The sequence below is a fragment of the Oryctolagus cuniculus genome, chromosome 7 (assembly GCF_964237555.1).
Source record: "Oryctolagus cuniculus chromosome 7, mOryCun1.1, whole genome shotgun sequence".
NCBI classification, from domain to species: Eukaryota; Metazoa; Chordata; class Mammalia; order Lagomorpha; family Leporidae; genus Oryctolagus; species Oryctolagus cuniculus.
This window is the reverse complement of record NC_091438.1, coordinates 13,935,693-13,963,627: the sequence shown is the minus strand read 5'-3', so window position 1 is coordinate 13,963,627 and position 27,935 is coordinate 13,935,693. Positions and strand designations below refer to the sequence as shown.

The 27,935-nt window shown below is 39.7% G+C and overlaps 1 pseudogene; it reads right to left on the bottom strand.

Annotated features, from left to right (window-relative positions):
- Window positions 1-23,537, bottom strand: part of LOC103345830 (sorting nexin-7-like) — a 42,272-nt pseudogene extending 18,735 nt beyond the window's left edge.
- Between the last annotated feature and the right edge of the window lie 4,398 nt (window positions 23,538-27,935).

Here is a 27,935-nt window from a genome sequence, read left to right as displayed (position 1 = left end):
CCATCCTCCACTGCACTCCCTGGCCACAGCAGAGGGCTGGCCTGGAAGAGGGGCAACCGGGACAGAATCCGGCGCCCCGACCGGGACTAGAACCCGGTGTGCCGGCGCCGCAAGGCGGAGGATTAGCCTAGTGAGCCGCGGCGCCGGCCAAATTAAATTATTATTGAATGCTTTAAAAGAATTGTCTTATTTCACAAATACAGGCATAGTTATTTTCTTTCTTTAAGAATTTTGTTTTAACTGGTTAACAGTCTTTCTATAGGGCTATAGGCTAAGCAAAATTATATTAAATTGCACTTGTCTATATCTTTAGATCTAGATGATTCTCCCATTTTACTTTTAGGCCATCAATTTCAAGGGTGAAATTATAAATGTAAATGTTAATACACACACACATACCCTGTATATATTACATGATGATATTTTTCACTTTATCACAAGAAAATATTTTTGACATATTTTGTTATTGGTTAATAAAAAAGTTAAAAATTACCAATTTGGAAAAATACTAGGAAGAATTTAAAAACAGTAATATATGTGAATCAGGGTAAATTAAGAAATATGTTATCTTTTAAGGAAATCATTCTTAGTATTTTAGAAGCATAAAACATTTAAATATTGCTATAGCTATTATTCGTGCCAATGCTACATACTTGCAGATGAAAATGATTTATTGATGAATTGCAAGTATTTCTTTTAAAGATGAAAGTTAGAATGATTATCAACTAAAACTACAATGACAAATACTGCAGATATAATATCGAAAATATAGATAATTCTGTACTAGAATGCAACTTACCCAGTTTTCATTTTCATACATGCCATACTTGAAAACTTTTATATTCTCTTACAATTATAGTTGTTTGTTGTCACTGAATTTATAAAGATCTAATTTATTTGCTACTTAAAAAAAATAATATAGTTGAACATAGTTAAAGCAATTTCTGTAATTATTCTATCTACACTTTAAGGTATCACAAATGGCTTACTTTTCTTTATTTTTTACCTATTATTCCCAATGTGTCTTCCCAGATTTAGGCACCTAAATTTTCTAGAGCAGAAAGCTTTAGTGCACACTGCAAGATTAAGTCAGCTCTTTAAGATTCTGCACCCCCAGATTTTCTCTATTTATCAGCTCACTTGGTTCTTGCTAGTCCATGTTAGTAAACAGAAAACGGATCAGCCAGTAGCAGGTCTTCCAGATGAACAGACACATGACAACATCTCTATGTGAACTGTAGTACTCAGCACCATTCTTCATATTGGACAATTCCACGTGGTGAGATCTTTAAACAAATTATCTTCCAAGACCTAAGACTCAAGAGAAGGATTTTAGTAAATGCCATTAGTAGAGTAAAATTCAGGTTTAGAAATACATTTTTTAAAACAGACAATTACATTGCTTTTTAATTTGAATAATTTACTTCAGCTTTGCTGGCTGGGTTGTGATATTCTAAAAATGAGCAGATATTGATAAAATGCCTTTAAAACTTAGTATTTTATAACTTGTGTCTTTTATATGTCTTATAATCAAGATAATATTGGCAAATTTTTTACTTAGACCAGGAAAGTTCACTTTCAGAATAAACATGATTTTTCAAGCTAAGACAGTGAGAACAAAGAACTGAGAAGCCTGTGCAGGAAAGTAGAAACTCGAATTGTTCAGAAAACTTCTCTCAGACTCTATAAACATTTGAGAACCACTTTCCATAAATCAGAGATAGTGACCACTATTTAATACATCAATAAAACTTCTACTGGGAAAGTAGTCCTTTCCTCTCATTTTCTTTTTTCTTTTTTTTTTTTTTTTTTGACAGGCAGAATGGACAGTGAGAGAGAGAGACAGAGAGAAAGGTCTTCCTTTTGCCGTTGGTTCACCCTCCAATGGCCGCCGTGGCTGGCGCGCTGCGGCCAGCACACCGCGCTGATCCGATGGCAGGAGCCAGGAGCCAGGTGCTTTTCCTGGTCTCCCATGGGGTGCAGGGCCCAAGCACTTGGGCCATCCTCCACTGCACTCCCTGGCCACAGCAGAGGGCTGGCCTGGAAGAGGGGCAACCGGGACAGAATCCGGTGCCCCAACCGGGACTAGAACCCGGTGTGCCGGCGCCGCTAGGCGGAGGATTAGCCTAGTGAGCCGCGGCGCCGGCCACTTTCCTCTCATTTTCTGAAAGTCTTTGAATTTGGCTTTACAATACATTGCTATTGTATATTTAACATTTTCTTTTATATTTCTGTCTTCCTCAAAGCATCTGTAGTTTTACACTGTGAAAATAATATCCTTAGTACCTCTGCTTCAGAGTTTGATGTACATAAAATATTTTCAAACTGAGGAGACCGTGGTGCGTTGTGTTTAGGTGCCATTTGGAATACTGGTATCCTGTGTCCGAGTGGCAGGTCGAGTCCCAGCTGCTCCTCTTCTGATACTGTGTCTGAGAAGGAAGGCCGTGGTAGCCCAAGTGCTTGGGCATCTGCCACCCAAGTGTGAGACTACGATGGAGTTCCTGGCTACTGGTTTTGGCCTGACCCAGACACCTGGCTGTTGTAGCCATTTGGGAATGCACCAGTGAATGGAAGGCCTCTCTCTTTGTCTTGTCCTCTCTCTCTCTATTCTGCCTTTCAATTAAATTAGTAAATAAAGTCCTAATAAAAAATGGAAGCCAGATCTGGCATTGTGGTACAGTGATGTCAGCATCCCTTATGGGTGCCGGTTCCTGTCCTGGTGGTTCCACTTCTGATCCAGCTTCTTGCTAATGCATCTGGGAATGCAGTGGAAGATTGCCCAAGTGTTTTGTGGGAGATCAAATGAAGCCCTTAGGGCCTGGCTTCAGCTTGACCCAAAGCTAGCTGTTACAGGTATCTGAGGGCTTAAGCAGTGGATGGAAGATATCTCTCTCTCTCTCTCTCTCTCTCTCTCTCTCTCTAACTCTGACTTACAAATAAATAAATGAGTCTTAAAAAAACAGAAATGAATGGAGGAATCCTTTTACTTCATGTATTATATGCCTGGAATGTCCCTAATTTTGGTAACGATATCATGAGAAATAATCCATATTGTGAGGGAAAGCCAATATTCTTTTTTTTTATTAACACTTGATTCTTTGTGAATTCTATATGAATTACTTGGAGAAATTCACATGATGCAGAAAAAAGTAACTGCCTACCAACGAAAGGTGTACCTTGTATTAAAAACAAATTTAGACTTCTCTTCTAAAATCTTGATATCAGGAGAAATAAGTAAAAGTCAAAGTTTTAGAAGCACCAAGCATCAGTTAAGAGGCAACTATTAATATATAAACAAATGTAATGTTTGCTATCCAAAGAGAACTGAGTTAATAACTTAATTCTTATTCAGACATACATATTTTGACCCTTAATAATACCACAGATTATTGACCAGGTGCTCAAGCAGAAAGAATTAGTAGAAAATGCAATTTATGTTGGAATCAAATTGGCCATTATCAATTAATAAAAAGAATCAAATTTTTACCATTGTTTGTCTAAAGGCATCCCAACTCTACCCACACATATGAAGACACATAAAATGGGTGATATAGGCTTAGATATAGGACAACTGTTTTTAAAAAAAGCAGATTTCTCACAAATGTGCTATTTAAATAAAGTGTTGATCAACTTCAAAATGTGAACATTAAAATCCATTAATAAATCCAAAGCAATATGCAATGTCAAGTGTGTGCCAAGCACTGTTTTTTTTAAACTTTTATTTAATGAATATAAATTTCCAAAGTACAGCTTATGGATTACAATGGCTTCACCCCCCATAACGTCCCTCCCACCCGCAACCCTCCCCTTTCCCACTCTCTCTCCCCTTCCATTCACATCAAGATTCATTTTCATTTCTCTTTATATACAGAAGATCAGTTTAGCATACATTAAGTAAAGATTTCAACAGTTTGCTCCCACACAGAAACATAAAGTGAAAAATACTGTTTGAGTAGTAGTTATAGCATTAAATCTCAATGTACTACACACTAAGGACAAAGATCCTACATGAGGAGTAAGTGCACAGTGACTCCTGTTGTTGACTTAACAAATTGACACTCTTGTTTATGGCATCAGTAATCAACCTAGGATCTTGTCATGAGCTACCAAGGCTATGGAAGCCCCCTGAGTTCACTGATTCTGATAATTTTTAGACAAGGCCATGGTCAAAGTGGAAGTTCTCTCCTCCCTTCAGAGAAAGGTACCTCCTTCTTTGATGACCCGTTCTTTCCACTGGAATCTCACTCGTGGAGTTCTTTCATTTAGGTTTTTGTTTTCCCCCAGAGTGTCTTGGCTTTCCATGCCTGAAATACTCTCATGGGCTTTTCAGCTGGATCCGTATGCCTTAAGGGCTGATTCTGAGGCCAGAGTGCTGTTTAGAACATCTGCCATTCTATGGGTCTGCTGTGTATCTCACTTCCCATGTTGGATCATTCTCTCCCTTTTTTATTCTATCAGCTAATATTTGCAGACACTATTCTTGCTTATGTGATCCCTTTGGTTCTTAGTCCTATTATTATGATCAATTGTGAACAGAAATTGATCACTGGGACTAGTGAGATGGCATTGGTACATGCCACCTTGATGGGATTGAATTGGAATCCCCTGGTATGTTTCTAACTTTACCGTTCGAGGTAAGTCAGCTTGAGCATGTCCCGAATTGCACATCTCTCCCCTCTCTTATTCCCACTCTTATATTTAACAGTGATCATTTTTCAGTTAAGTTTCAGCACTTAAGAAGAATTGTGTATTTATTACAGTATTCAACCAAAAGTATTAAGTAGAACAAACAAACAAAAAATACTAAGAGGGATAACATATCAAGTTGCTCATCGATAGTCAGGGTGAGGGCTGATCAAGTCACCGTTTCTCATAGTGTTCATTTCACTTTAACAGGTTTCCTTTTTGGTGCTCAGTTAGTTGTCACCTATCAAGGAGAACAAGTGGTATTTGTCCCTTTGGGATTGGTGTATTTCACTCAGCATAATGTTTTCCAAATTCCTAGCAGGGATCACTTTTCAGTTAAAATTTAAACACCTAAGAATAATTGTGTGTTAATTACAGAGTTTAACCAATGGTACTAGAACAAAAAAAATACTAAAATGGATAAAGTATTACATTGTACATCAACCGTCAGAACAAGAGCTGATCAAGTCACTGTTTCTCATAGTGTCCATTTCATTTCAACAAGTTTCCCCTTTGGTGCTCAGTTAGTTGTTGCCGATCAGGGAGAACATATGATATTTTCCCTTTGGGACTGGCTTATTTCACTCAGCATGATGTGTTCCAGATTCCTCCATTTGATATTTATATATTTGTTTCCATCTACTTGAAAGGCAGAATTACAAAGAGAAAGACTGTTGCCTCCCACTTACTGGTTCACTCCCTCAAATGCATGCAAAGATGTGGCTGGACAAAGCTGAAACCAGTCTAGAATTCCATCCAAGTCTACCATGTCAGTGGCAGGAGTTCAAGCCCTTGAGCCACCATCTGCTCCCGCCCATGCTGCATTAGCAGGAAGTTTTACTGGAAGCAGAGCATTCACAATTTAAATCAGCACTTTGATATATGACGTGGAAATTCCAAGTTGTACTTTAACTTATTGAGCCAAAATGCCTGCCTTTTATACATTGATTGGTTTCTGAATGTCAAAACATCTTTGCATCATAGGAAGAAATCCCACTTTATCTTAATACATAATCTTTGTGATGTAATGCTATATTTGGCTGCTAATATCTTGTTGAGAACTTTTGCATCTATGATCATCAAGGATATTGGTCTTTAGTTTCCTTTTTTATTTTTAATTGTTTAAATATTTACTTGTTTATTTATTTGACAGGTAGAGTTACAGACAGAGAGAGAGAGAGAGAGAGAGAGAGAGAAAGGTCTTCCCTCCATTGGTTCACTCCCCAAGTGGCCTCAACAGCCGGAGCTACGCTGATCCGAAACCAGGAGCCAGGTGCCTCTTCCCAGTCTCCTATGCAGGTGCAGGGGCCCAAGCACTTGGGCCATCCTCCACTGCCCTCTCGGGCCACAGCAGAGAGCTGGACAGGAAGAGGAGCAACCAGGACCAGAACGTGATGTCCATTTTAGTTTCCTTTTTATGCTGTGCTTTTATTTATATAATTTTATTTATTTTGTTGGGTATCAGAGTAATGCTGGCCTCAAAAAATAATTTGGTGAAGTTTCAGCCTTTTCATTATTTTAAAGTTTGAGCAGTATTGGAGGCAGCACCTCTTTAAGTGTTTCATAAATTTTTGAGTTACAGGGGACAGCATTGTGGTGTAGTGTGTAAAGCCTCTGCCTATAATTCCAGCACCCCATATGGGCACCAATTTGAGGCCTGGATGCTCCAGTTCCAATCCAGCTCCCTGCTAATGTGACTGGGAATGCAGCAGAAGATGACCCAAGTCCCTGGGCTCCTGCCACCCATGTGGGAGATCCAAAAGAAACTCCTAGTTTCTGGCTTTGGATCAGCCCAGCTCTGAACTTTGCAGCCATTTGGGGAGGGAACCAATTAATGGAAGATCTCTCAATCTCTCTCTCTATCTCTCTCTCTCCTTCTCTGTGTGTGTGTGTCTCCCTCTCCATCTCTCCCTTCAAATAAAAAAATAAATGTTGCAAAGCCACCTGGTTCTGAGATAAGATTAACCTTATACTAAGAGTTCAACAAATAGTATGTAGAAAAAAAAACTGTTTCTCAACAGTTGAGACAAGCGCTCAAAGTCTCTATTTCACTCCTATACCTTTTAGGTACTTTATTAGTTACCACAGATTATGAAGAACATTTGGTATTTGTCTTTTGGGGACTGACTTATTTCACTACATATAATGGTTTCTTTAGTAATCCATCAGTCATTCAGGAACATATTGCTCAATTTTCACATATTTGTAAGTTTTATATTGTTCCTCTTGTGTTATTTATAGTTTTATGCTTTTGTGGTCTAGAAGACACATGGTATGAGGTCATTATTTTTAAATTTGTTAAAAATATTTGATCACTAAATGGCATCTCATTTCTTCATTCATTTTAAAAATTGTTTTTCTCTGACTTGGTTATTTCAAAAACCTTGTCCTCAATAGCAGAAATTCTTCACTTCTGCTTGGTCTATTCTGTTTTTGAAACTCTCAGTTGTATTATTTATTTCATTGATTGAAAGTTTTAGCTCCAAACTGTATTAGTTCTTTTGAATGATCTCTCTTAGCTGAATTTCTCATCAATGTTATGCATTGTTTTCTTCATTTATTTGAATTGTTTATCTGTATTCTCCCTCACTACGCTAAGTTTCCTCAGGATCATTATTTGAATTCCTCTTAAGGCACTTCACCATTTTTTCTCAACTCAAGGTTCTATTTCTGAAAAACTCCTGAATTCTTTGCAAGTTGCCATGTTCCCTTGCTTTTTCACATTCCCAGTGTCCCTGTGTTGTCATCTTTGCATCAGGTTTAACAGTTCTTTCATCTTCATGGAGCAGCTTTTTTTTTTTTTTTGACAGGCAGAGTGGACAGTGAGAGAGAGAGATAGAGAGAAAGGTCTTCTTTTTCCATTGGTCACTGCCCAATGGCCACTGTGGCCGGCGCACCACACTGATCTGAAGCCAGGAGCCAGGTGCTTCTCCTGGACTCCCATGCAGGTGCAGAGCCCAAGCACTTGGGCCATCCTCCACTGCACTCCCTGGCCACAGCAGAGAGCTGGACTGGAAGAGGAGCCACTGGGACAGAATCCGGTGCCCTGACCAGGAGTAGAACCCGGTGTGCTGGCGCCTCAGGCATTGGATTAGCCTACTGAGCCACAGTGCTGGCCATGGAGCAGTTTTCATGAGAAAAACTGTTTTGTTTAGATGAAAGGCAGTTTCAGTTAGGTTGTTGCTTTTGCTTTGGTTTCATATGAGCTCAGAAGCGTAAACATTTAGTGATTTCTTTAGCTGTAATCAGTGTAAGTTATCTATGGGAGCCATAGTTGTCTAGTTTATAGTCTGTAGCAGCTCGTGGAGGTAGTAGTCTGACTTTAAAGTGGACATGGACTTCCAAAGGTGTGTACTTTCAAGCCACAAAGAGTTGTCAATCATGTTGGAGTTTGTGATGGCAGTAGCTATATTCCTGGCACCCCATCAGACAAGCCTGAGTAACATTGGGGCTTCTGGCACCCATAGCTATGGCCCTGGAACTGTGTAATATGGATGGGACCCTCCCTAGATTCTTTCCTGCAGGTCTTGTTGATTGCAGGGCTTATAGCATCAACATTCCCAGTTCTAGCCCTGGGTGATATGAGAAAATCCTTATGTATGGGGATGTACGTGGGTACTTGTGAGCCTGGAATAGTTGAATCCATGTAGGGTCTTCCCAAGGTCCTGTGATATGGGTCCTGGTAACTCTGAGGAATGTAGTGCCAATAGTCACAGCCTGGAGCTGCAGGACAAGAAGGATACCTTGCTGAGTTACCATGGGAAAATCATAGGCTATGCTGGGGATTGTACACTGGTAGCCATGGACCTGTAGCATCGAAATGGAGAAAGAGGCTTCTCCAGGTCCACAAGGTCAAGGATAGTTGTTTCCAGGATTCAGAGAGTCAAGAATCACAGTCCTAGGGCTGCAGAATGCAGTGGATATCTTAACCAGGTCTCACATTTGACATTCAGTGTATGCCTGGGGTTACACACTGACAAGCATGCGTCTGGGGCACTAGAATTCAGATAGAGTTCTCCCAGTTCCCATGGATCGATCTGCAGTGACTATGTGGAATATTGACCCAACAGTCGCAGTCCCTGAGCTGAAGACATTGAGGGATAACTTACTACACCCTACAGGTTGACCACAGGTTGTGCTGGGGGTTGTGCAATAGCAGCTGCAACCCTAGATCAACGGGTTTCAGTGAGGGCCTTTCCCAGGTCCCAGGACTCATGTAATAGTCAATACCCAGATCTGCAGAATGCACTGGGGTCCTTAGGTACTTCAGAGGGAACTCAGGTTACCGTAGAATAAAACAACAGTCACAGTACCAGAGCTGTACTCAGAAGGTACCTTACTAAGGTATTACATGGTTATTTCAGGTTATACTGGGATTGCTCATTAGCAGGTTCAGGTGCAAGCCTGGAGAGAGAGAAATATAGATAGGGCCTTCCTCTGGTCCCACAGGAGAGCACAGGTGTCCCTGTAACTTATTAAATCAAGACTCATGGTTCCAGAGCTTCAGAATGCAGCAGAATCCTTCCCCAGGTCCCACAGGTGAGAACAGGTTTTCCTGGGGATTTTGGTTCTGTAGCTGCCAACTTGAAGCACAGGAACATCTACAGAATCCTCCTTATCCCACATTTGGGTTTAAGTTACTCCATAGATTGTAGCACCAACAGTCACTGTTCCAGAGCTTCAGTACAGAGAAAAGATATCCCCCAATTCCCACAGAGCTTGCAATGCTGATGCTGGGGTTTGTGCCCTGGCCACCCAGCACCCTGTTCTAGGAGATGCGGGGGTGGGGGGTTCCTCGGGTCTGGTCTTCGTGGCTTGTGTATAGGTTGCTGCTGGTACCAAGCTCCAAGAAGCAGTAGAATCTCCCCTAGATCATGGTGGGTAAGTAAGCATCGCTCCTGCAGCTTCAGGATGCAAAAGGTCCTGTTCTCTGCCCTGTGAGGAACCCTGGTTGCAGCTCCTGGGAGCTTCTGGTAGCAGTGGGGTTTCTTGCAGTTCGTTAAGGCAAAATGGAGTTTGAAAGCAACTGTACCACAGCTGCTCAGGTCTGGAGCTGTAGGGGTGGGGGTAGCCAATGTGGGTATCTTTTTTGGAGAAAAGCAGTTGCTTGGACCCCAGTCAAGCTATTAGGCCAGTGAGGACTGTGAAATTCTGTGTGAGGACTGTCAGTATGTGAAAATGATGGGGGGAGGGATCATAAAGCTTTTCCCTTATCTTTTCCCAGCAAAATGGCCTCCCCCTGACCTCCCAGCCAGGGTAGAAAGTGTGATGTACTTTATTCCCTCTCTCTCTCTCTCTCTGCTGGCTTGTGAAGTCTCTGCCATTCAGGGTTCCTATCACACCTTTACTGAAATTCTCTCTCAATCTCCTGGAAATGTAGTCCTTCCTTTGATGTTCTGGTTCTCTTCTGTGGTGGAGGCAAGTGCAGGGCCTCTCTGTGCAGCTATTCTGGAACCAATCTGGCACATTATAATTTTTGTTTGTATTTCACTGTTGCCACCATGACAGCTCCTGAGGGAAGAGACTATTTTATCTACCACATTTATCTGCAGTACCTTACACATTACAAGCCAGAAATGATATTCAATAAAGTTCACTAAATGGTGGATGAATTAATAACTGGTTAGTTAGAGTAACAGGAAGAAAAGAGCATACATAACATTTGAAGCAATGTAAGCTTTGATGTATTGTTTTAATCTCTGAGTCTCTGATTCTTCCTCCATAAAAGGAGGATAGTTTCTATCTCTGAAGATGAAGTAAAATGTAAAATGTCATTAGTAGGGTGCCAACAACAAAGCAGGCATTCATTGGATGATATCTACACACGATTTATACCTTATATACCCTGTGTGTGTGTGCAAACCCGGCTTCCTGACCAAGAGTCATCTGTCTATGACTGCTAGTGGCATGACTACTTTTATAATCTCTTATCTTCTATCTTTCATTCCAAGTATCAAATTAGGTAAAGCTGTCCTTGCTGTTGGCTTTCTGTATTTCACTCACAGACAGAGGGAGGTAATAAGGAAAGCTTCAATCCAACAAGAATGTAGGCTCTGTGTGGATAATGTAGAGTTTTTGGTCCTCTTTTTATGACCTTCTATATACTTAGGTCCTAAAGCAATGCTCAGTACATATACATTGGAAGTTGAATGAATTTGCTTTTGGACCCAAGAAATGAGGAACTCATACTGGAGAAAACATATAAATTCACATTTGGCCCAGCTTTTTCACAAAGTGTGCATGAGTGCCCAGCACTGATCTGACCTGATTTTTACTTGCTTAATGCCTGATGACATAGTTCCCTTGCAAATTTTCAAGGGGAAGGTGTAACCAGCAGAAACCCTTTGGACAACCTCTAATCTTCCGGTTTTATACCATCACATATAGCTTCACTATGAGATTTTTCAAAAAAATATGAAACCTAGCTGACACACTTAAAGAAGGACTGAATGCATGTAAATAGGAGAAGTCTTCAAAAAGTTCATGAAACATATATTATGAAAAACTGTACATTAATTTCAATTTTTGCATCAAACTAAATTTATCTTTTGATTCCATTTTCCATGTTCCTGGATGAGGATTTTCAATATTATAAAGGTGTCACTTCCCCTCCAAATAAATCTATGAATTCAATGACATTCAATTAGAATCTCAATAGAATGTTGTTGAAGAAGATATAAAAGTAAGCTGTAATAAATTTTACAACCTAGATAAAATTTACTTGAATAAGTAAATATAAAAAAATTATTTAAATTTCAAAGTTAAAAAAAAAATAAAAAATCTGAGGCAGATTTTATGACTAAAATATAAATCCCTGAAGAACTGTTTACGATGGAAATTCTGAAAAACTGTAACAATATCAGTGCTAGCTGGCACCGCTGCAATACCAAACATCATCAGCCAATTCACCTCTCATTCATGTCTGTTGCTAAGTGTTTAGTTACTGTAAATGCTTTAGATTTCGCATAATTTATGTAAATTATTAAACACCTGTTCTCTTCCCAGAAAATGAAGATATGAAACAGTCTCCTTAGTTTAATTGATTCCTGGATTGAGTTCTGTCATTGTTTCCCCAGCAACTACAAAGGAGTTGTAGCTCCCTAATGGTCAGATATTGTTGAAAGAGACAGATGTTAGGAATTGGTCTCTGAGATACATATATCTATGCAGCTTCACATGTGGATGAACAAGCATGTAAATGAATAAACTTAAATATCATTGTTCCTCCTGAATGCATTTAGGACAAAATGTGCACACTTTCAATAACACTTCTTTGGTAAGTAATTTTGCTGCTTTTTCCATACTGTTTTTTTTTTTTTTCACATTTTCAGCATTAGCCTTAAATTGAAAAAAAAAAGGGGGGGGGGTCATATTTTCCTTAAAGAAACCATCCATATCCTCTTCTAAATACCTAGATCAAATCGCATGCTTCAAAAATTTCCAAACAGCTAATTCAAGAGAATGATGCTTATGGTGAATTGAAAACCAAAGGTGCTGGCTTGAAGTCTGTTAGATAAACACCACATCATGTGAAAAACCAGTAATTGCTATTATTACTCTCCTCTGTAAATGGCCCAAAAGTTTCCAGACCAAAATAATATTGGAACCATCTACCACCCTAGACAGGGATTTTAATTGGCTCTTTATTACACAAAATCATATATAAAATACAATTTGTAGTTACACTGAACCAGTTGAAATATAATGTATTAGTTCTATAAATAAAATCTTTCTATGAAATTAAAAAAAATTCAAAGTTCAATACAGAAGGGAGAACTTGTGATGTCAGGTATCAAAATATATGAAAGTATGAAAACTAAAATGGTGTTATACAATAATATAACAAGAACACAAATTGATTAGATCAATTGAAAAGCTTAGAAACATGTAAAAGCTAAAAAAGAAATAGCATAGAAATATAGGTAAAAATTGAGAAAATATGTATTTAGTATGTATTAACATAACATTAATTTCTTTTAATATAAATTAGGGGACAGTTTTCCATAAGTTCATTTGAAGAAAAATAATATGGTTGAACACTTTATGCTGTATGCAGAGTGAATAGTCTAAGTAAAAATTTAAAATATTACAGAGAAACTAATAGCATATGTTAATTAGCTCAGTGTCAGGAATATTTCATAAGCTTGCATAGTACCAAAATTCCCAAAGGAGAAGTGTATATATCAGATAACAAAATGTTAAAAACTTCAGAAAATGCATCATTATAAATAAATCTGATAAGAAAAAAACCATAAATAACCTGAAAGATAAATGCTAGTTTTGATGAGAATATTTAAAGACAAAATATACAAAACATTATTAGCAGATAAAGAGATTTTACAAAGCAAGAAAAGGACAAACAACCTCAGTAAACTAACAAAGGATAGGATTAAGCAATTCACAATCAATTAACACTAGACAATTTAAGTAAAATGTATCACAGTAAGCAAGTGGATGTGTATTAAAACCATTTAAATAGAATTTAAGATGTAATTTAATCACACATTTTAAAATATTTTGTGGCAGTCAATGTTTATAAGAAGATATGGTAATAGGTATCCTTCTACTCTGATTATGGTATATTTCAGCAAGGCAACTTTGCAAAATCTAGCAAATATGTGTACCCTTGGACTCTGCAATTCCACTTCTATCTTTTAAGAAATAGGAAATACATAAGGTTATGTGTACATGTGTATTTCCCAAAATTTCTGATGAACATGAAACCATAGGTATAGGAAGCTCACAGAACATCAAATGGAAAGAATACCAAGAAGTCTACACCTATGAATACTATAGTCAAACTACAGAGAATAAAACAAATGCATGATGAAAGAAAACACATTACCTACAGAGGAATAAGAATATCAGTTACACCAGACAATTATTCAGAAAACATGCAACCAATAAGAGAGTAGAGTAAAACATTTGAAGAATAGGAGCAACCACAACAACAAAAATCCACCAATGTATAATTTGGTTATTCAGTGAAAGAATACTTCAAACACAAAGAACAAAGACCATCTCAACAAATAAAAAGTAAGGGAATCAGCAAGACATAGTGTGAGAAATATAAAAAGAAAGTCTACAGAGAGAACAAACTTAAGGACATTTTGAAAAAGCAGGAGCTGGCATTGTGGTGTGGTGGGCTAAGTTGCCTCTGGCATCACTGGTATGCTATATGGGCCCAGGTTCCAGTCCTGGCTGATCCACTTTCCCATCCAGCACCCCACTAATGCACCTGGGAAAGAATCAGAAGACAGCTGACATGCTTGGGTCCCTGCCACCCATATGGCAGAACTGGGTGAAAACTGGATGACGTTCCTGGCTCCTGGCTTCTGTCTTCAGCTTGGCCCAGTCCCAGTCATTTGGGGAATGAACCAATGAATTCTCTATCTCTATCTCTATCTCTATCTCTATCTCTATCTCTATCTCTATCTCTATCTCTATCTCTCTCCTCTCTCTATAACTCTGCCTTTCAAATAAATAAATCTTTAAAATGAAAAAGGCAAAACTGGAGATACAGTGAAAAGATCAGCAATTTCCAGGCCTAGTCAGGCGTAGGAAAGGATAGGTGGAGTACATAGGATACCATAAAGGCAGATACTTGCAGGGATGTGGTTGTCAAAAGACACAGAACTTTGCAACATCACGAGTGTACCCTAATGTAAACTATGGACTTTATTCAGTAGTAGTGTACTAACATAGGTTTATCAATTGAAACAAGTTACCACACAACTATTAATAATGCACATAGTGGGAACAACAAGAACAAGACAGAACATATGGCAACCCTTAACATATGCTCCTCAATTCTTCTTCAAATCTAAAATTCCTCTTAAAAATAAAAACTATTACCTAACTAAATTTAGAAATGTTTAAAACAAATACGTAGCAAAAGGAAATTATATTCTTAAGACATGGTTGGGGTAGGAGTGGAACATTAATTGTCTGAGTAATATTTTTTATTTTTAACTAAAATCAAAATATGCATATCTATATGATACTCTGTGACATTTAGGTACATTTATACATTGTGTGATGTCCAATTAGGGTAAGCATATATATTTTTTGAAATAGTGATCATTCTCTGTGATGAAAACATTTAAAATCTTTCCTTCCAGTTTATTTTTAGAAAAATATATAGTGCATTTTCATTCTGGACCATTCTTAAATACACCATTTCAGCTTTAGAAATCAAGAAATCATTAAAAAGAATATTTTTTAAAACTCTTGCTATTTATTTTTCTTACTACATTTAACTTCATCACCTGGGTGATGTCAGGATATGTTGGAAACACATCCTGTGGCCCACTATGTTCCCACAGAAAGGATGCAATAGAAAAATAGCACACAGGCAAAGTAAATGATTAGACTTTGTTATTACAAAGAAAATTTTTGGTATACCACTTAATACATTGGAAATTGCACCCTGTACCCCAGGATCTCACATCTGTCTTTCTGCCATCTAATTTCTCTGTCAGAATGTTAGAGCCACCACAGAATACCTTAAAGACTTTTTCCACACAGCACTCATACTTGAATCCCGCATTTTTAGTCTCTTGCTGTGGTGATGTCATTCAGATGGCCAATGCATAGAAGATGACTGGACTGAAGTGCCTGCATCCAATAAAACCCTGAAATGGGTTAGTTGGCGTTTACTGCTCCATTTCCTCACCTTTCTTCATCCTCCCTTTTCCCTCATGGTATGTGTGTGACCATTACATTCAGAGAAATGGGGAGATGGTAAAGTGTTTGAATTAGAGTGAATGGTAGGACAACATATTCACATTTCAATAAATAATATTTGTGGAAAAACAGCAGAATGTAGCAAACATGGACATGGGTTGACCTACTAAGAGGCAGATATGGTCTTGTAGATTTGAGATGATTTTTTCTTCCAAAGGACATCAGCTTTTAGCAGTTGATAATCCCTTCTCTAAAAGGAAGGAGGAGAATTTCAAACACTTTTAACAATTGTTTAAGGAATGCATTTTGAATAGTCCCAAAGCCCCTTAAATTCTCTTTCAATATTAATATACTTTTTAAAATTCAGGTAAAAATAATGCAATCAATCTCATTATTTTTAATTTGATTACTCACTCAATGACTTTTGGGTCACAGAATCCACATCTCATACTCTGATTGCTGGGATAAATTTAGACCCAATTTTTCATCTGATGGATCCATTTTAGTTGAGTAGAGTTGTGTGATTTTCCAAATTTCAAATAATCTTTAAATTTCATTGGCAAAAATGATTAATTTGATTTGATCAGTATGGCTTGTATACATATAAATTAAATGTTAATCTATAGGCCATAAATATGTACAAGTTAGTTAAAAATAAATATTTTCCATGTTAAAAAATCTTAGGTGATATAATCAACATTTAAAGGAAAATATAGAGGAAGTAAAACATACATAGTATGTTTTCATACCTACATACAGGTATGTATGAAACAGCATACTAACACTGCATAACCTCTGTTTGTATACCTATTCCATAGTGACTTACAAATACATAATATCTGCTTTTACAAAAAATTCTATAAAATGCCAGAAATAGAATTCAAAGTAATGATCCTAAGAAAATTCAACATGATAGTAGGAAATACAGATAGTTTAAAAAATGGGGAGGGGTGTTGGGTGACATGAATAAAAAATTTACTATGAAGATAGAAATCATTAAAAAGTCTGAATAGAAATTTTGAAGCTGAAAACTTCAATTAATGAAATAAAAATATAATGATTTTGACAGCAGAATACATAAAACAAAGAAAAGAAGGACAAAGCCTTTTCAAATATCACAGTCACATATAAATAAAATGAAAAAAAAAACTTACTTGAAATATGGGGTACCATTAAATCACAAAATATGTGCTTTATAGGAATTTCTGAGGGAAAAGAGAAGGAAAAAGGCATTTAGAAACTGCTACATAAAAAAGTTGAAATTTCCCTATGTATGAAAGGCATGTGGATATCCAGATACAGGAAACACAAAGGATCCCATGAAGAGTCAACCAAAAATTACTTTCTCCAAGGCATTTTGTAGTCTAATTGTCAAAAGTTAAGGACAAGGAGACATTCTTAAGTGCAAAAAATATAAAAGCATTGAGTTACATATAAAGGAATACTAGTTGGGCTAACACAGACTGCATTTAAGTGGTGTTGCTTGTAATGTCTCTTTTTCAACTCTAATTTATTTTTTTCTCTTTAATTTTTTGTTGATCTGATATATTGTTTTATCTACTCCAAAACCAGCTATTTTTCTTGATCCTTCCAATTTTATTTATTTTCTGATCTTATTATTTCTCATGTCCTGCTAATTTTAAATTAGATTTATTCTTGTTTTACTGTCTTCAAGACACATTGTTGGATAATTTATTTGAGACATTTCTCTTTTTTAATATAAGCTCTTAATGCTCTAAATGTCCCTCTTAATTTCTGCTTTTGCAGTGTCACACAGGTTTTGATATGTTGTGTTTTCATTTTCATTTATTTCAGGAAAGATTTAGATTTCCCGTTTAATTTCTGTTATGATCTATGGATCACTTAGTAGCATGCAACTAATTTCATTATATTCCTAAATGTTATATTGTTCCTTTTTGTTGACTTCTAATTTCATTCTTTGTGATATGAGTAGATACAAGATATGATTTCAATTTTTTTAGTTACTGACACTTGAGTTGTGGCTTAATATATTGGTCTGTCATAGAAAATTTTCCATGTGCTAATGAGAGAAATGTTATTCTGTACCTGTTGGGAGAAATGTCCTGCAAATTTCTGTCAGGTCCATTTGCTCAATAATATGGTTCCAGTCTGATTTATTTTTGTTCATCTTCTGTCTGGAACACCTATTCTTTACTAGCAGATGGGTGTTGAAGTCAACCACTGTTTTTGTATTGGTGTCAATCTCTCTAAGTCTAATAGTATTTGCTGTATGTGTCTGAGTGTTCTTGTGTTGGTATTGTTTATGTTTATTACTGTTACATCTTCTTGGAGAATTGAGCTTTTATAAATTGAACTTCCTTTTCTATCTTTTTACTTTTGGATTTAAAGTCCATTTTATGTGATATGAGTATAGCTATTGCTACTCAATTTTGGTTTCCATTTGCCTGTATTTTTTCCCAGCCCTTCACTTCAAATCTATCTATATCTCTATTAGTGAAGTGAGTTTCTTGTAAGCAGTATATATTCAGGTCTGATTTTTTTTTTAATCCATTTGGCCAACCTAAATTTTTTGGTAGGAGAATTTAATCCATTGACATTCAAGGTTAGTATTGATAGATAAGGACTAACATTTATCATTTTGTTGACTGGTCACTGATTTATTCTGGTCTGTTCATGAACTTGGTAGTGTCATATGTTTCCTTGTCCACTTCTAATGCAGGACTCATTTCAGAATTTCCTGTAAGGCTGGTCTGGAGATGGTGAAATACAATTTCTTGTCAAGTGGTCTGGAAGAAAATACCTAATTTCTCCTTCTCTTCCAAAGGATAACTTCTCTGGAGATAATCTTCCTGGTTGGAAATATTTTTTGATTCATTTATTTATTTGAAAGTCAGAGTTAGATAAAAAGAAGGATAGACAGAGAGAGCTCCCATTCACTGCTTCACTCCCTAGAAGGCTGCAATGGCCAGGGATGAGCCAAGCTGAAGCCAGGAGCCAAGAGCCTCCTCCAAATCTCCAAGGTTAGCAGCAGGGGCCCAAATACTTGGATCATTTTCTGCCGCTTTTCCCAGGCTATTAGCAAAGAGCTGAATCAGAAGTGGAGCTTCTGGGAAACAAACCAGCACCCACATGGGATGCTGGTATTGAAGGCAGTGGCTTTACCTGCTATTCCACAACACCAGCCCCGGAGAATTTTTTCTTTTAAGAAAATTTATATATCATCCCACTCTCTTGTGATTGTTGTATTTCTGCAGAGACATCTGCTGTTAGTCTAATTGGTTTTCCTTTATATTCAATTTGATATTTTTTCTATCTTTAAGGTTCTCCTCTTGTCCTTAATTTTGACAATTTGAACATCTTGGAGATTTTTTTAGTTGAATCTGCTTGAGGTCCTTTGAGCTACCTGTATCATGATGTCCATGTCTTTTCAAGACCTATGTGATTTTCAAATACTGTTTCATTAAGCAAATCCTCAATGTTTTTTCCTTCTCTTCTCTTTCAGGAATCCCTATAACAGAAATAAATCATCATGTAATGGTATCCCATATTTCAGGTAGGACTTTTTTCATCCCTTTCTCTTTATTTGTGTATGGTTGAGTCACTTCAAAAGACTTGTCCTCCAGACAAGAAATTCATTCCTTCACTTGGTCTATTGTCCCATGAATCCCTCAATCATATTTTTTGTTTCAATGATTAAGGTTATCACCTCCAAAATTTCTGATTTGTTCTTCTTAATCATTTATATATCCCTTAGTGCAAAAATTCTTGACAAAATTCTGGCAAACTGAATCTAACAGCATAGCAAAATTTATACACCACTACCAATCGGGATTTATTTCTGCAATGAAAGGTTGTTTCAACATAAACAGATCAATCAGGTGATACACCAAATCAACAGATTGAAAGATAAAATCTACTTGATATTCTCAACAGATGCAGAAAACTATTTAACAAAGTTTATAATCCATTCATAATAAAACCTCTCAATAAACTAAGCATAGAAGTATCTTAAGTCAGTACAATAGAGGCCATCTATGACAAATATACAACAAACATAAAAATCAATAGGGAAAATTGGAAATATTTTCTAAAAGATTTGGTAAAATAAAAGGGCACCCATTCTCCTTGCTTCCATGCAATATATTACTGGAAGACCTCCAGAGCAGTTAGACCATAAAAGGAATTAATGCCATCCAAATCATAAAGCAAGAAATAAAATAGTCCCAGTTTGCAGATATAAAGTCTTACATATAGAAACCTAAAGACCCAAAAACTATTAGAACTTATAAGCAAATTAAGTAAAGTTGAAGAACACAAAAATCTACATGTAAATAAAAGTAACCATTTGTACACTAATAACAAACCATCTTTAAAATGAAATTAAAACCACATCATTTCTAATAGCATCAAAATAATGAATTACTCAGGAATAAATTTAACAGAGGAAGTGAAAGATCTCTACATTAAAAACTACAAAATGCAATCAAAGCACAAATAAACAGAAAGTCATCACATATTTATGGATTTGGATAATTAAAGAGTTCATAAATACGCAAACTATAGAATAATGCAATCTCTCTCAAAATTCCAATGGCATTTTCCATAGAAATTGAAAAAGTATATCTTAAAATTCACATAGAACTACAAAAGACCCCAGCAGAGTCAAACTAAGGTTGGGAAGAACATAGTAAGAAGTATCACATTTCTTGACAAAGTTGTATTGCAAAGCTATAGTGTATAGTTTACTTATTTGAAGGAACAGAAATACAGGGATATATAGATAGATCTTCTATTTATTGCTTCACTCCTTAAATTTCTACAATAGCCAGATCTGGGACAAGATGAACCAGGAGCCAGGAACTCCCTCCCAACATCCCACATGGAGAGCAGTGGTCCACGTACTTGGCCATCTTTTGCTCTCATCCCAGATACATTAGCAAGATGCAGAATTGGAAGAAGAGCAGGACATGAACCAGCAGTCCGACATGGGATGCCAACAGTAGCCCTTTTCTCTTTCTGTTGCCTTCTCTTCAATATAATACGTCATTGCTCACACTAAGACTTTTCCAATAGCCTACTTCTAGGTTATCACTCTTCCACATTACCCTTAGTTATTCTCCTCCAAACATTGTTGTTAATTATCACCTCCCAGCTTAAAATCATGCATACTGATCCTCATTAGCACAACCACTGGCTCACCCATCAAGAGCCACTATGAAATTCTAACTTCCCCATCCATTCAGTGCCTATCTAAGGCAGAGAACTTCCCAACCCACCTGCTCTCCAGGCTACTGGATCTTTAATAATTAGTTCCTTATTCTGGCCCAAGGTCCTATCATAGCCCTGGTGTCTACACTGAACCTGTGCTCCCAATGATGATGCCTTGGCAGTGTGGCACACGTGTCTTAGAAAACAATGTGACTAAGTGAGAGGAGGCAGAGTGTAGCTGGGTTATGGCCAATCACACAGTAATGCTGCACACTCTCAATGCTCCTTGGCTGCCCAGAGCAGCTCATAGGAGAGAGAACTATGCTCACAAAAAGGACTGTGCAGATCATGTGTAGTACATAAGGTGGTACAGATGAGTGTTGAACACAATGAGGGCTAGCACTTGGGCATTCCTCAGCTTGGAGGAGAAGGTGTGGTTACAACAAAAGGTGACCAAGGACTGGTCACATCAACAAAGGTGACCACTCCTCTCTATCCAGTTAACCACAAGAGAGCTACCACACCCAACCTGGGTGTTACCCTGGATACTCACCCCATCCTGGAGCACTGACCAGAGCTCCTTGGCCACACTCACCACACACCTCTTGGTATTCACTTGATGTGCAGACAAACCACTAAGCCACAGAGGCTTAGCTCAAAGATAAAAGCCATCAGAGGGGACAAAAATTCTACAAATGCCTAAAACTAAATGCAGAACTTCAAGAAACAAGAAAAAGGGAGACACTGTGACCCCCCCAAAAGTACACAACATTCCAATATTATAATGTGAAGATGAATATTGAGGCAATACCAGAAATGGAATTCAAAAAATTAATCATAGTTTTACTCAAAAGAATTGGAAGCAAATCCATGAACTAAAGAAAACCATATATGTTATGAATGAAAATTTTTCCAGGAAATTGAGATTTTTAAAAAGAAATGAAAATGATATACTACAATGATTAATTCAACTGATCAAATAAAAATGCAGTGGAAACCTATAACAACAGAATTGATGAGACAGAAGAAAGAATATCTGAGTTAGAAGACAAATCTTGGAAGAATGTCCAGCATATGGGTCTTAGGAGTTTCTAAAGGTGTGGAAAAGAGAAAGGACTAGAAGACCTACTCAATAAAATAATCACAGAAAAATTCCATTACTTGGAGAAAGAAACAAATGTCCAAGTACAGGAAGCACATAGAACTCCTAACAGATAATGAGAATAGATCTTCACCTCACCATGACACATTGTACTTAGACTTTTCACAGTTAAGCATAAAGAAAAGATTCTAAAGTGTGCATGATAAAAATGTCAGATTACTATCAGAGGATCTCCAATTAGACTCACAACTGACTTCTCATCAGAAACCCCACAGGCTAGAAGATGATGTCAAAATATAGTCCAAACAGTAAGAGAAAGAAACTGTCAACCTAGAATACTGTACCCTGCAAAGCTCTCATCTATGAATGAAGGTGAAATAAAGACCTTCTATAAGAAACAGAAATTGAAATAATTTATCACCATGCATTCAACCTTACAAAAGATTCATAAGGATGTGCTACACACAGAAACACATCAAGAAAGTCATCATCAAGAAAGACTACAAACACAGTGAAAAACAGTAAAATTACAAAATAAATCCAAAGTAAACAATAGGAATATTCACAGAAAAATGACAGGATCAAGTAGTTACTTATCAATAGTTACCTGAATGTAAATGGCCTCAGCTCTCCAGTTAAGAGATACAGACTGCCCGAATGGATTAAAAAACAAGACCATCTATATGCTTATTACAAGAAACACCTAATCAACAAAGATACATGTACACTGAAAATGAAAGGGTGGAAAAAGATATTCCATGATAATGGGAAAAAAGGGCTGTGTAGCCATCCTAATATCAAACAAAATAGGCTTTAACACAAAACTGTTAAAAGAGACAAAGACAGACACTATGTAATGATTAAAGGATCAATACATAGGAAGATGTGACTATAATAAATGTATATGCACCCCATTAGAGAGAGTAGCTATTTAAAAGAACTGTTAACAGATCTAAAGGGAGACATAGACTTTGATTCCTAGTAATGGGGGACTTCAACATCCCACTTTCATCAATGGATAGATCTAACAGATAGAAAATCATCAAGGAAACAACAGAGCTAACTGACACTATAGACCAAATGGACCTAACTGATATCAACAGAACTTTTCACCCCACCGTTGCAGAATACACATTCTTCTCAGTGGTGCATGGACTCTCTCTAGGATAGACCATACACTAGGCCATAAAGCAAGTCTCAGCAAATTCAAAAAAATCAAAACCATACCATCCACCTTCTCGGATCACAATGGATTAAAGCTCAAAACCAACAACTCAAGAATCTCAAGAATGTGTGCAAACACCTGGAGACTGAACAACATGCTTCTAAATAAACAGTGTGTTGTAAGAGAAATCAAAAAATTCTGGGAGTGAGTGAAGATGACCTTACCTCATATCAAAACTTACAGATTTGCATTTAAGTGTTAAAGTGTCGTAAACTTCATACAACATGTCCTGACCAAGCAAATCTTTTGTTCAAGCTAAGCTCCTCTCAGCAGTAGCACATTTGTTAAGAAATCTCGGGGAACAGGAGTTTGGAGGAAAGAAATCGCAGGTGTCACGAAGCCTGGAGTGACTGAGGCACCGAGTCAGAGGCGTCACACACGAGAAAAAGGTGTGATATGTTAGTTTAATTGCTGGTCTACCACAGCATGTTGCTTCCTTCTGACTGTCAAGACACCGGTTCACCTGAAACTTGTCAGCGCGTCCCGCGTGCCTGGCTGAGCCCCCAGCAGCCCGGCCTGCCTCGCACCCGCGTCGGTGCTGTCCTGGGCTCGCTGACAGGTCCCTGCTCCTGACGCGTCACCTCCCAGCCCCAGTGAATCTCCGCAGCCCACTCGGACTGCAGCCTGTTCGCCACCTCGTCCTCCCATTGTAGCAGCAGCAGCGGCCGCGCCGACCCCGAGGGAAAGGGCAGACCCAGCGGGAGCGACCGGCGGGCAGGGCTTCCGAAGCAGCAATGGGCAGGGAGGCGCGACGGGAGTCCATCACAGGTAAACGGGGCGGCGAGGCGCAGGGCAGCGCGCAGGCACCCAGCGACTTCCAGGCACGCAGCCCCGCCTCCAGGGCGCGCTCCCTCCCGTGCTCCCGCGCCGCTCGCTCGCAGCCCCAGCAGCAGCCGCCGCAGCATCACTTCACACAAAGGACTGTAACCCGCCAAGCAGCTCCGCCACCTCCGCGTCGTCCTCCGGCGACAGCAACCCCGACAGCGCGGCTCGGGCGCGGCGGCTCGGAACCTATCGCTCCCTGCAGCCGAGGCGGCGGAGCGGCTTTTTTTCTTAATTTTGCTTTTTTTTTTTTCCTCCCCTCACACCTCTTCGCCTTTCTGTGATTCCACCCACTTCTTCCCCACCTCTTCCCATAAACAACATTCCTACCCCCCCCCATAAATAAATAGGAGGAGGAGGGTGGGGAGAGGGGGGAGGAGGAGAAGGAAAAGGGAGGCAGCGCCAGAGAGCGAGGCAGAGTCCCACCCAACAGCCAGCAGCCTGCGCGCACCTCACACCTTGAGAAGGCGACGCGCCCCGCGCCCTTCCGGCAGTCCGGGCCCCGCCGCCCCCACGCCACAGCCGCCGCCGCTGCTGCTGGTGCTTCCGCTGGGGACCGCGGCCCTGGCGCCGGGGGCGGCGGCCGGCGACGACTCGGCTCCCGCGGGGGCTCGGTGTGCTACTCGTCCCGCCCAGCGCGGGCTCGGTGCAGGAGCCGGCTCAGCGCGCCGCCGCGGTGATCCAGGGAAAGGTGCGCCCCCCGCGGCGGCAGCAGGGGGCGCTCGACAGGAACGCGGCGGCGGCGGCCGGCGAGGCAGGGGCGTGGGGCGGCGAGCGCCAGCCGCCAGCCGCCAGCCGCCAGCCGCCAGCCGCCAGCCGCCGGCCGGGGGCGCTGGGGCTGCCCGCCGAGGACCCGCTGTCCGCCGCCCACGGGACCCTGCCCTCCCGGCCCACGACCCCGGCGCCCAGCCCCGGCGAGCCTGCGGAGGAGGAGGCGCCCTCTCTGGTGAAGGTGCACCAGGTGTGGGCGGTGAAAGCCGGGGCTTGAAGAAGGACTCTGCTCACGGTGCGCCTGCGGACCTGGGGCCACCCGGCTTCCCCGTCCTGCGGGAGGCTCAAGGAGGACAGCAGCTACATCTTCTTCATGGAGCCGGAGACCGACAGCAGCAGCAGCAGCCGCGCGCCGGCCACCTTCCGAGCCTCTTCCGGAACCTCAAGAAAGGGGTCGGCCGAGTGCTGTGCAAGCGGTGCGGTAAGTTGCTGGCGCCCGGGGGCGTGCTCCGCGGGCGAGGGGGCGCGGGGCTTCCACGGCGGCGGGACGGAAGCGGCCCCCTTGCAAGGGAATCTTCGCGGCACCCACGCTTCCTGGCCGCGTCTTGGGCTCTGCTGCCGGTGAAAAGCCCAAGTTTGCGCCTTGGTGGGGCGGCCTGAAACTTTTTTTAATTTAGATTTTTGGGGGTTGCTTCACTGCGTGGCCCGAAACGTGTCGGTGGCTTTCTCCGCGTGTGGCTGCTTGAAGTTGGCTGTGGCGAGGAGGCGCTGGTGCTGGGCCGCCCCGTGAGGGCTTTTTCCTGGGAAGGAGGACGGGTCAGACAGGACTGGGCCTGGGCGCCCCGAGTGTGGAGATGGTCGCGGCTTGGTGCGTGTGGAGAGCGGGCAGGCGGAGGACGGTCGCCCACAGAGCTGGCGGGAAACTGTGGGGGACTCCATGTCCCGCAGATGGGTGCAGTGTGCACCTTGTGAGTCTCTCTGGGTGTGAGAACGCTAAAGTTTTGTTGAACAGAATTAGAGAGTGGTGCGTGGAAGGCCCTGGAGAAGATAAGCGTCGCAGCCGGTTTCCCACACCTTCTCCCTTTAGGCCATTGAAGTGTGCTTGCCCCAGGGGTGCCTGTTAGGATCAGGTTGGCGAAATCAGCTGAAAAATTTCACTACCGTTCTAAAGTAGCATTTCGTTTATGCCATTCGTAAAATAATGTCTGTGACCTAAAACATCTGTGTAACTTACTGATAACCTGCTGTGTGTTGATGACTACATGGTATTCTTCTCAAACCACAAATTCACATGATTACACATCACCAATTCTAATACACCTAGTAGCATTCTCCCTCTGTCTTTATGCCTCTACTAGATGGTTGGGTTAATTGAATTTTCACAAAACTCAGCACCAGGCCATGCTCTGTCTGCCTATAATACAGAGTGTGTCAGATCTTCTCAATTTGTGTCCGGTGATGGCCAATTATTTAAGTTTCGGTCGACATTTGGGGGGGCTTTTGTCCTACTGTTAATTAATACCTAATGATTTGGCTTTCATGAGAGGAAAGAGCATTGTTCACTCGCGGTTCCCTTATTTTAGCAATGGACTTGGTGTGCCAGAGACCTGTTAAGACTGCACCACTCTGTGGCAGAAGCTGTTCAGAGAGCGGTGCTGAAGCAGCTGAGTGACGCTGGGACTCCCTGAGACTGGCTGACAGGTGTCACTGGGGAACATGGCAAGCACTCTGCTGGGAGCTCTCTTACTAGGGAACACAGAAGCTCAGCAGTGTTGGGGTGCAGCATATGTTCCTCTGTTACAGAATCCAAAACAAAACCTTTTAAGCCACATGCTGTCCAGTTTTCACATGTTTGATATGTAATTGGGGAAGGATGTTTGCCTTTACCCCCAACTGAATGGGTTTTGGTGGGAAGCTAACATCAAGAGGATTAGGTTTGCAGGGATGCCTGGAATTGGGGTGCATTGCTAGGGTAGCAATGGGGTGGTTATACCTTTTAACTAGAAATACATGTCAGACTTCAAGGGTAAAGTTCCTAACAGCATCAAGAGGATGTTTGGACGTGTAAAATGCATGGTCTGGAAGAAGAATAATGTATTTTTATGTTTCTTTGGGGGTGAGGGGGAAGCTTTACTGTAGGTAGTATGGTTTGGCCCTTTTGTTTTCTAGTCAAAAGAAATACATAGCTGTAACTTGTGGCATGTCAAAGAGGGTTGGTCTATAATGAATTGGAAATCCCCCTACATGTCATTGGGTAGATGTATAAATCAGAGTTCCTGCTCTGGGTTTGTGTGACTAAGTGTGCGCTTGGTGATTTTCGTGTTACGTAACAAAGTTGGATATTGCATGGAATCAACAGATAGAGCTAAGGAGTGAGAGAAGTCGTCCTGAAAGTTTCTCTTGAATTTCCATCAACAGAGTCTTTACCATGGTATCCAAGGATGAAAGTAAATGGTACAGAGATTTTTCCAGTCAGCACTGAAGAAAATTATTCTTAACAAAATCTATATTAAGGAAGTAGCAATAGTAAGAGATACAGCTTGACTGCTTGTACTTCATACATACACATGTAAATATAATTTCCCAAGTGATTGTGACTGCTCTCTTTAAGCCAAAAAATGTTGCTGTCAAAAATCTATACTGGGTTTAAAACACTTCCTTCTGTTGAGAAGAGACTAATGTATGAATGTATTTATATTAATGCTAAAAAATGAAACTGAGATCATTTGGGAAAACAATTCCTTAGAATAAACACATTTAAAAATGGATTTAAATATCTCAGGACATTTTACCAGCACGAGGGGATAGTTTTCATTGGCTGTGGGGGATCTATAAATCCTCGGAATTTAGGGAAAGCTTTACCATATGTCTTAATGTGTTAGGCAACACTGGGAAGCTTAAACAACCCTAAGGATCAAAACAAGGAGCTGTCTTTCCCTGGCCTGTATATTTTTAGCAAATGAAAGTGAAAGATGTGATTGGGGGGGTTATTGCCCTTGTCAAATATAATCTCTTCATTGTTCATGAAATCTCCTTGACTTCAATACCCGTTTTCTTCCTGTTTTTTTTTTTTTTTAGTTATAAACACATCATATTTTAAAGCCTATTTTTACATCTGAGTTAAAATTTATGAATTGGCCAGCTGTTCAAAGACCTTCAAGCACTTGTCTTCCTTTAGTACTTAACAATACCTGGATTTTTACTGTTTGTTTTTAATCTCAAATTATATGAAAATAATCTCTAAATGACTCTTTCTGAATGGATATTTTGACTAGCTTTATGTAAGTAAATGATAGTGAAATTCGGTAAACAATAGCTTTTTAACTGACTGAAGCAATTTGTTACAAAGAAAAGTAAAATGACAAAAGTTTTTGTGAGGAATTGAAAACATTGTTAGAATTTTTATTTTTAAATAGCAAAAATGGACATTACAGACAGTTTTCAATGCATATATGAGTTCTCTAAATTTTGTTACTGTGTGTTCTAGATGATCAGAAAATTTAAGTTAGTGAT